The sequence below is a fragment of the Pelodiscus sinensis genome, chromosome 1 (assembly GCF_049634645.1).
Source record: "Pelodiscus sinensis isolate JC-2024 chromosome 1, ASM4963464v1, whole genome shotgun sequence".
Lineage (NCBI taxonomy): Eukaryota > Metazoa > Chordata > Testudines > Trionychidae > Pelodiscus > Pelodiscus sinensis.
Genome location: NC_134711.1, coordinates 110012605 through 110023004, shown reverse-complemented (window position 1 = coordinate 110023004; position 10400 = coordinate 110012605).

The window sequence follows — 10400 nt, the reverse complement described above, 5'->3', positions numbered from 1 at the left end:
CAGTTCACGTACTTGGGCTCCACCATCACCGATAATCTCTCCCTTGACGCTGAGCTCGACAAGAGGATCGGGAAGGCAGCCTCTACTTTAGCCCGCCTGACAACCCGAGTGTGGACCAACCCCAGGCTGACAACCACAACAAAGATGGCAGTGTACAACGCCTGCGTCATCAGCACCCTGCTGTACGGGAGCGAGACATGGACCACATACGCGAGACAAGAGCGGAGACTGAACGCCTTCCATCTACGAGGTCTGTGCCGCATCCTGGGTATTACCTGGCAAGACAAAGTCTCCAACCTCGAAGTTCTGACTCGAGCCGGCCTCCCCAGCATGTACACCATGCTCCGACAACGTCGCCTGCGTTGGCTAGGCCATGTACGCCGCATGGAGGATGGGAGGATCCCAAAGGACATCCTCTACGGGGAACTGGAATCTGGGAAGAGAACCACAGGGCGCCCGAACCTGCGATTTAAAGATGTCGTGAAGAGGGACATGAAAGCCATCGACATAAACACGCAGTCCTGGGAAGACCTCGCAGCAGACCGCCCAAAGTGGAGGGGCACCCTGACCACACAGCTCAAGTCAGGCGAAACGAACATGATGCGTGCATCAGAAGAAAAGCGAGCCCGCAGGAAGTTACGCAACAACAACAGCCAGGGAACCACCTATAGCTGCGACTTCTGCGGCAAAGAATGCCTGTCCCGGATTGGCCTTTTCAGCCACCAACGACGCTGTCCCCGACGCTGTCCCAGACAATTCGACACGAACCAAGACGAGAACTAGGATACGTCATCCATGGTCAACTGACCGACGGAGGCAAAAAAAAAAAAAAAAAAGAACGGTTACATGCAAGTGCCTACCTGGCTCCTGGAGATATGGCTACCACCCTGCACTGCTGCCTCTGTATCAGAGGCAGCAGCACAGGGTGGCGGCCAGCTCCACAGGAGTGAGGCTGGTGGATAATTGTGTAATTGTGTAAGCAGTGAAAATATCAGCAATTACACACACCCACAGCCAGCTCCTTGGGAGCCAGTGCATGCCAGAGGTAACTTGTCAGGTATGCACTGGCTGCCATCCCACACTGCTGCCTCTGCACAGAATAAAACCATTTTCTTCAAAACAGCCGTAACTTATTGAACACTTAACACTAGAACCGCTGCCTTACATTGTGTGAATTCCTTCCGCTCACTACTCTCGCTACAGTTCTGAATTTTATTGCTCCCTGGTTTGTATCGAGTTCCCTCAATATTTTGTCAGCAAATCTCATCACCTTTGCTGCACATGCCTTCATTTAACTCACTGATCTATAAAATAGAAGATAATTCTAATCTAGTTACCTTCCTACATCTCTAGAGGCTTCTACTCTCTTGGATGCTATCTCTGATGTCTCAGCCAATTCCATATGACCTCAAGTTTCTCATTCTCTCTCTCCTTCCTCCTGAGCTTATAGATTGGGTGGTGAACTGTTCAAAAGCCTTCTTTAACACAGGATATCTTTTAACTGAAAGTACAGTACTTGGAGAGAGTTATTTTCCCTGGATCTCCCATGGATTTCCTTTGTGACCTTAGTAAAGTTATCTGATTTGTTGATGCTTCAGTTTCTTTATCTGAAATGTGGTGAGAATGATGGTGACTAGTGTTCCCTGTAAGCTGCACACTTGTGTGGGACATCCTGGAGAAATCCAAATGCTGCCCAGCTGATTAGCAAAGCACCCACAGCTAGGATTGCACTGATGGTGTACACATTCGCGCATGCCTCAGTGAACATAAAGTATTCTGCACATGGATGGGAAAATCTGCTTATGAATGGAAAAGATTAGAGGGAACACTGATGGTGACCTTTCTTAGAGGAGTTTTTTGATGCTCAGTTGTAAAGAACTTTGAGATCCTTAGCTGACAGACACTATTGAAGTATTGTTTGTAAGTACCTTTAGGCTCCTATCTGGATGAGGCCCTGATAGTGCAAGATATTATAAAACATACAGATACAGAGTTCCTTCCTCAAAGTGTTCGTAATTTAATTTTGAACAAGATACTAGGGAGTGTGACGAAAAGGAGAGAAGGGAAGATAAAGCTAATGACAAGGTCATGAGGTTACACAAGTTTTATATGAGGTTTTCAGATTCTTATTATCATGTGGACCATGTGTGAGTAGATTGTCTGTCTGATGAGCCATCTATTGACCAGTCTGGTGTTTTCTAAATAAGATGTAATGTAGATTGTGATGTAATGTCAAGTGTGTCTGGTATTTTTGTTGAAACCATCTGGCAACCTTAGGAGAGAGAGAGAGATCCCTGAGATGGGCTGAGGAGGGGAGGAGTCTAGGAGGAGCTGGAGGGAGAGAGGTCCCCCTGGCAACCCTGGAGGGGTGAAGTGGGAGGGAAAGAGCCCCTGTTAGATCCCAGGGACAAGCCAGTGGGCAGGGTGTGCAATCTCTGCTGTCCTGGGCTGCCTGCTGGGAGAAGCCAGTGGCCAACTCCACCCCCTTCCTTGAGCCCCTCCACACCCTCTGACCTGACTCCTGCACCTCCCACCCCTGCCTGAGCTCCTCCTCACCTCCCAACCTCACTCTCGGTCCCTCCCATATCCCTACCTTCTGCCCTGAGCCCCCTCACATTCCCAAGGCCCGGCCCTGACTCCTGCACCCCCCCCCCCACACACCCCACTGGTCCTCTGTTCTAAAGAACCCAAGCAACGCCAGAGAAGACTTCTAGTAAATAAACTAAACCAGCAAGACCTGTTTCTCACATAAAAGAACAATCAACAGCTGGTTGATTTCTTGGTGGTATCATGCCAGAAGTGGTCATGAGGAGAGGGAAGTGGCTCTGTCAATTAATTTGGGAAAGATGCTCTGTCCATAAGAGATCCGAGCAGAGGAAGAGTAAATACAGGTTTAAGGTGGAACAGTATGTGAAATCAGGAAGATGTGAAATGAGAGGCTTGGACAGTACACTGGTATGAAAGTCGAGGTCGGATAGCCAGATGTTAAAAGTCAAAGAAGGTAGGCAGGAAGAGCTGGGTGGGCACAGATGATAACTCTAGAAAGGCAGATAAGAGAATAAGGCTTGACTGAGTGTTGCTTTAATAAGGAGTGTGGAAGAGGACGAGTTGGAAGCTGAAGTAGCATGAGAGAAATCTGACCCCTGCCAGTACACTTAGGCTACGTTTACACTGGCCCCTTCTCCGGAAGAGGCATGCTAATTTCAAACTTTGGAATAGGGAAATCCGCGGGGGATTTAAATATCCCCCGCGGGATTTAAATAAACATGTCCGCCGCTTTTTTTCCGGCTTGGGGAAAAGCCGGAAAAAAAGCGTCTAGACTGGCGCGATCCCCCGGAATAAAGCCCTTTTCCGGAGGATCTCTTATTCCTAATAAGAGATCCTCTGGAAAAGGGCTTTATTCCGGAGGATCGCGCCAGTCTAGATGCTTTTTTTCCGGCTTTTCCCCAAGCCGGAAAAAAAGCGGCGGACATGTTTATTTAAATCCCGCGGGGGATATTTAAATCCCCCGCGGATTTCCCTATTCCAAAGTTTGAAATTAGCATGCCTCTTCCGGAGAAGGGGCCAGTGTAGACGTAGCCTTATGGCTAGTGTACATTAGATGCACTACTTTTTTTGCATGGCTGGTGAAAATGCTTTATGCTAATGGGAGAGGTGGTATCTGTGCTTGCGAGTAAAGCTTTCCCACTGATACAGTGCTATCCAGTGCTTAGGCTGGTGTAACTTATGTCCTGTGCAATGTAAATTGTTCCAACATAACCGGTAGGGTAGACAAGCCCTGAGTTTGTAGCAGTGGTGAATGAGGTGTTTGAATGAGGTGCATGCTATGTATGGTATGTCTACATTTAAATCTTTAGTTAAGTTTTTAAATATGTATGATTACCAGTTCTAACTTGAACAGAACACAAACAATTTGTTCCTAGCTGTATTTAACCAAGGATTGAGGAGCTCATATACCAGCCCTTCAGCCTAGGGTTAAACATGACTAGCAACAAACTTTTGTATCCTTATCCACACTAGCATGTGGAGTCATGTTAGCACATGTTCATCAACATGTTAAAATATGACTACAAATTGAAATGTAGACATACTCTAATTATGACACTTTTAAAAGCATAGTTGTAAAAGTGAAGTTTTATATTTATTCTGTTCTCTAGGATTTTGTGAGGGTTTCACCTGTCCCCCTCTTTTTGAGTTAGTTAGTTGCCGTACGCGCTGGTGGTACGTTCCTTGCTTAATTCCCGCAACGGGAGGACTGGGTCGCGGGTTGGCAGGGTGGGGGGTCTGGGCCCACCCTCACTCCCAGACCCCAGCCCAGGGCCCTAAGGACAGAGTCAGCCTGACCTGTCCCACCGGAGGGGCTATGCCCTAAACCACCGGTGCGCCGGCTCCGTGCCCTGCCCTGGGCTACTTCCACCCTGTCCTAACTTATCTATTTCGGTAGCCTCCCCCTCCCAATCTTCCTCTCTCTCTTCTCAGCCCCCTCGTCCCCTCTCCTTCACACTCCCCTTCTCCCACTCCCCTTGCTCTCCCTACCCCTCCTCCCCTGTATCGACCACACCCTACTTTATATTCCCCGCGCCAGCTTTCCCTGGCGTCTGACGTCACTTCCCCCAGGTACCCTCCCCCGGCCCCGTCACTTCCGGCCGCCATCTTGCCCCGGGACGCCGGATTGCGTTGCCTAGCAACGCGGGTGTCCGTGCGAGCCGTTACGTGCAGGGCAGAGCTGCACGACTCACAGACCGGCCTTGTCTGCCTGTGCCTCCCTAACAGGGACAGCGCTATTGCCGGGTCAGTGCGGGGTGGGCCCGTTTCCGGGGAAAGGGGAGGGCCCACCTCGTCACATACCTTCCCCCTTACGTTCGTATCATGTGTCATTTGATTTCCTTGCTCCTCCGCCATATTTCGTGAAAAAAAGTCCGCATTCCCATTGGCTTTTCCCGCTCGATGGCTTACTTGGAACCGGTATGGCTGTAAGTCTAAGTACCACCGCATGATCCTGGCGTTGGAGTCTTTCATGGCTAATAGCCATCGCAACGGGGCATGGTCAGTTACCACCGTGAACGTGTTGCCTAGGAGGTAATACCGTAAGAGATTAACAGCCCACTTTACGGCTAAGGCTTCTTTCTCTATGGTCGAGTAATTCTGTTCTCTAGGCAGCAACTTACGACTCACATACACGATCGGATGTTCCTCCCTGCCCTCCCCTTGTGACAGCACTGCCCCGAGGCCTACCTCTGACGCGTCCGTTTGTAGGATAAATGGTTTCGAGAAATCTGGCTGCGCTAACACCGGGGCTCGGGTTAGGTGTCGCTTCAGGTTTCTAAAGGCCTCTTCACACTTAGGTTCCCACCTTACCTTTTTTGGTGCGGCGTCTCTTGTTAGATCTGTTAATGGGGCGGCTAATGTTGCAAAATCGGGTACGAACCGGCGATAATAACTGGCTAGCCCCAAGAACTGCCGCACTTGACGCTTTGTGCTCGGTGCTGGATAATCACGTAGGGCTTCGATCTTACTGGTTTGGGGTCGAATACGTCCTTTGCCGACCGTATATCCTAGGTAAGACACTTCCTGTTGGCCAAAATAACATTTACTGGGGTTTGCTGTTAATCCAGCCTCTCTTAATGCGGAAAGCACTGCCTCTACTCGTTTTAGATGTTCCTGCCAGGTCTGACTGAAAACGATTATGTCGTCTATGTATGCGGCGGCATAAGACTCATGGGGACGTAGGACCCTATCCATTAGGCGTTGAAACGTGGCGGCCGCCCCTTGTAGTCCGAAAGGCATTCTTGTAAAATGGTATAGGCCAAAGGGTGTGGAGAAGGCAGTCTTTTCTCTCGATTCGGGGGTCAATGGGATCTGCCAATATCCTTTGGCTAAGTCAAGGGTGGACAGATATTTAGCGGTGCCCAGTCGCTCCAACAACACATCTACCCGTGGCATGGGGTACGCGTCGAACTGCGAGACGGCGTTGACTTTACGAAAATCGATACAGAAACGGACAGATCCATCAGGTTTAGGAACTAGTACAATAGGACTCCTCCAAGCGCTATGCGATTCCTCCACCACTCCCCACCGTACCATCCTATCCACCTCTTCTCGGACGGTCGGCCACAGCTTCCGGGGTAGGGGACGCACCGGATCACGAATGGTACACCCGGGCTCTGTCTGGATGTGGTGCCACGACAACTCCGTATATCCCGGTGCATCGGTTAGCACCTGGGGGAATTGGTCCAACACCTCCCGGATCTCCTCTTTCTGTGCCTCTGCTAGCTCCCTTCCCACCTTGAATCTGTCCCCTGCCTCCCCTCCTACGCCTAGTAAGGCCTCTTGCGCCCGCCAGGCCTTTAGGAGATTTATATGATAAATGTTTGTGGTTTTTCTCCGGCCGGGCATTTTTATCTCATAATTGACATCTCCCACCCGTCGGATAACTTCAAAGGGGCCTTGCCACCTAGCCAGTAGCTTGGAGGATTGTTCGGGAAGTAAAAGGAGAACCCTGTCGCCTGGCTGAAAGACTCTCAGCCTGGCTTTTCGATTATAATATTGGGCCTGGCGCTCTTGTGCCTCAAGAAGATTCTGTCTGGCAAACTCCCCTACCTTCTGTAGTCTTTGTCGCAGTTTAAGTATATAGGGCACTGTCCCCAGGGCCTGTGTCTCCTGCTCTTCCCACGTCTCCCGGATTACATCTAAAATCCCGCGGGGTTGTCGGCCGTATAGGAGCTCGAAGGGGGAAAAGCCCGTAGAGGCTTGTGGTATCTCCCGTATCGCAAACATCAGGGCCGGCAGGGCCTTGTCCCATCCTCCGGGCTCCTCATGGGCGAACTTCCGCAACATACCTTTGAGGGTGCGGTTGAACCTCTCAACCAAGCCATCCGTCTGCGGGTGATAAACTGAGGTCCTTAAGGTCTTGACCTGGAATAGCCGGCACAACTCCTTCATAAGGTTAGATGTAAAGTTTGTCCCCTGGTCGGTGAGAATCTCCTTCGGCACTCCTACCCTGGCGAAGAGCTTAACGAGCTCTTCCGCGATAGTAGCGGCGGTGATATTCCGTAGTGGTACTGCTTCCGGATAGCGCGTGGCGTAATCTACTATTACTAAAATATATTGACAACGACTCTTTGTGGGTTCTAATGGCCCTACTAAATCCATGGCTATTCTTTGGAAGGGAACTTCTATTATAGGGAGGGGCACCAGTGGTGCGCGTGGTACTTGTCCCGTCCCGGCCTTCTGACACTCGGGGCACGAATCACAGAATTCCCTGGTCGCGCGGTAGATGCCCGGCCAGTAAAATCTTGGTAGCAGACGGTTTACGGTCTTTTCATAACCTAAATGCCCCGCCCAGGGGTTACTATGGGCCAGGCGTAATAGGTCTCGCACGTATTTAGCTGGAACCACCAGCTGTGTGACCGTCTCTCCCTCCTCTTTACCCCCCGTGACCCTATATAACCGGTCCCCTTGTATTTCAAACCTAGGGAACGTCTTCGCTATCCTCTGTTTGTCCCTTTCCTCCGTATTCGTAGTGGCCTGTTCCCACGCCTGTTGTAAGCGGGGGTCCTCCCTTTGCTCTCTCAAGAAGTCTCCTGAGGTGAGAAGCTGCTCTTCACACCCCGGTGCCATCCCCGTATCGTTAGTTAAGAATCCCTCCTGCTCTCTCTGCCCCGGCCATTCCCGTAGGGCCTGTGCGAAACCCTTCCAGTCCCGTCCTAATAAGACCGGATAAATCAACCCAGGCACGAGGGCTACGTAAGCCCACCCCTCCTGCCCTCCGTCCTTTAGATATACCCAAGTAGTAGGATAAGCCTCTATCCGCCCGTGAACACACTGCACATGTACAGGGGGGCCCTTGGGTTCTTCCGCCTTCACCAGCTCTGCCCGTACGAGGGTTTGCCCGCACCCTGAGTCCACCAAGGCAGTGACCTGCTGGTCATTTACTTCTACCGTTCTTAAAATCCTTCCCCCCTTGTTTCCCTCTGCCGGAGCCGCTGTTATGATTACCTGACTATAGGAACAGTCCATAAAAGGACAGTCCCGCTTGAAATGTCCCTCCTGTCCACACTGGTAACATCCACCTGTCGATCCTCGGGTCGGAGTAGGGTTCTCCGGCCGCAGCTCTCGCGGGTTGGGCCGAGGCACTGGCTCAGGGGCTATCGGTCGGTTCCATACGGGGGCCAGTCGTCTTCCTACGTTCCTATTCGGACTAGACGGGAGTCCACCCCCCCCTCTTTCCCCCAATCGCGGGGTGGCCTGACCACCCCCTCGCCCGCCCCCGACATGCGGTTCCTTGCGCCCTCCCGTGACCCCGTCTCCCCCTTCGGCCGCCATATAATCCTCCATTAAGGTGACCGCTTCTCCTAGGAGTACGGGATGGTGCCGGCGCACCCATCGCTGACTCTCCCCCGGTAGAATGTTAATGAATTGCTCTAAGACCACTTTCTCGGCGACTTGTGGCCCCGTCTGCTGATCGGGCTCCAACCAGCGCCATCCAGCTTCCCGTAATTTTTGGGCTACTGCCCTGGGTCGGGCCCCCGGGGGGTACTTTTCCTGTCTAAATCGCTGTCGGTAGGACTCGGGGGTCACTCCGAGTTGATCCAGTATTGCCTCTTTTACTTTATAGTAATGTAGGGCTTCCCGGGGGTCCAAGCTCCGATAGGCCAATTGGGCGGGGCCTGTTAAGTATGGAGCTAAAATCGTCGCCCAATGTTGCTCTGGCCACCTAGCAGCGGTGGCCACCCTTTCAAAGGTGACCAGAAACGCCTCTGGGTCGTCTAGGGGCCCCATTTTTGCTAACCGTACGGGTAACTGGGCGAGGGCTCCTCCCTCCATATTATCCCCCCCTAGTCCTATCGGCTGTCCCCGGCCCATCCCACCCCACTGTCTTACCCAGTGTTCCTGGTGGGTTTTATACTGCTCAGCTACTTCTTGGAGGAGCTGCCTCTGTTGGTCCTGCTGCTGAGCTGCAAGCTGCTGGATGAGGGCCGTCTGTTGTTGATGTTGCTGCCTTTGGTTCTCAGTCAGCCATTTCAACATTTCTGCCGTTTCCATGTTCTGCGTTGCCCTATGGGCCGTTAGTGTCTCTTCCCCTCCCTGATCCGGTTCTACCTCGCCTAGTCTTTTTCTTTTCCTACGTTCCAGGGTGGGGGGATCCCCCTTTCCCTCTCTCTTTCTTTTTTTTTTTTTTTTTTTTTTTTTTTTTTTTTACCCCCTGGGATCAGTTGCCCACATTCTCCACCACGTGTGAGGGTTTCACCTGTCCCCCTCTTTTTGAGTTAGTTAGTTGCCGTACGCGCTGGTGGTACGTTCCTTGCTTAATTCCCGCAACGGGAGGACTGGGTCGCGGGTTGGCAGGGTGGGGGGTCTGGGCCCACCCTCACTCCCAGACCCCAGCCCAGGGCCCTAAGGACAGAGTCAGCCTGACCTGTCCCACCGGAGGGGCTATGCCCTAAACCACCGGTGCGCCGGCTCCGTGCCCTGCCCTGGGCTACTTCCACCCTGTCCTAACTTATCTATTTCGGTAGCCTCCCCCTCCCAATCTTCCTCTCTCTCTTCTCAGCCCCCTCGTCCCCTCTCCTTCACACTCCCCTTCTCCCACTCCCCTTGCTCTCCCTACCCCTCCTCCCCTGTATCGACCACACCCTACTTTATATTCCCCGCGCCAGCTTTCCCTGGCGTCTGACGTCACTTCCCCCAGGTACCCTCCCCCGGCCCCGTCACTTCCGGCCGCCATCTTGCCCCGGGACGCCGGATTGCGTTGCCTAGCAACGCGGGTGTCCGTGCGAGCCGTTACGTGCAGGGCAGAGCTGCACGACTCACAGACCGGCCTTGTCTGCCTGTGCCTCCCTAACAGGGACAGCGCTATTGCCGGGTCAGTGCGGGGTGGGCCCGTTTCCGGGGAAAGGGGAGGGCCCACCTCGTCACAGATTTCTATATCCAATTTGTTCAGTTTATACGTTAAAATATGATTTGTCAGTCCCATTACAAGGACTGTTGCTTCTGCATGTCTGACCTATCATCAGAAAGGCCACCAGTACTCTTTCTGCCTCTTGTGATCTCACAGTATTTAAGATTTTGCAAGTAGAACTTAGCTGAATGTATTGATGCATTGCAAGGCAATCTACACTGTATTCAAGAATAACTTCACCGACTTCTGAATTGCAACCACCCCTGGGCTGAAACATAGCAGAAGCTTAGTGGCACTTACATCTCTGCACCTTAGGACAGAAAGTTAGGAAAATTATTGCCAATTTAAACTAAATAGGGTATTTTAGGTAGTCAGAAAGTAATTACCCGGTGGGAATGTGGCTAAGGTTAATACAGTAAGGCCTCCTGTCCACTATAACTCTTCTGCTGTGTGTTTTACTGAAGTACATGTCAAACTAGGAGATCTAAACCTTAGGTCT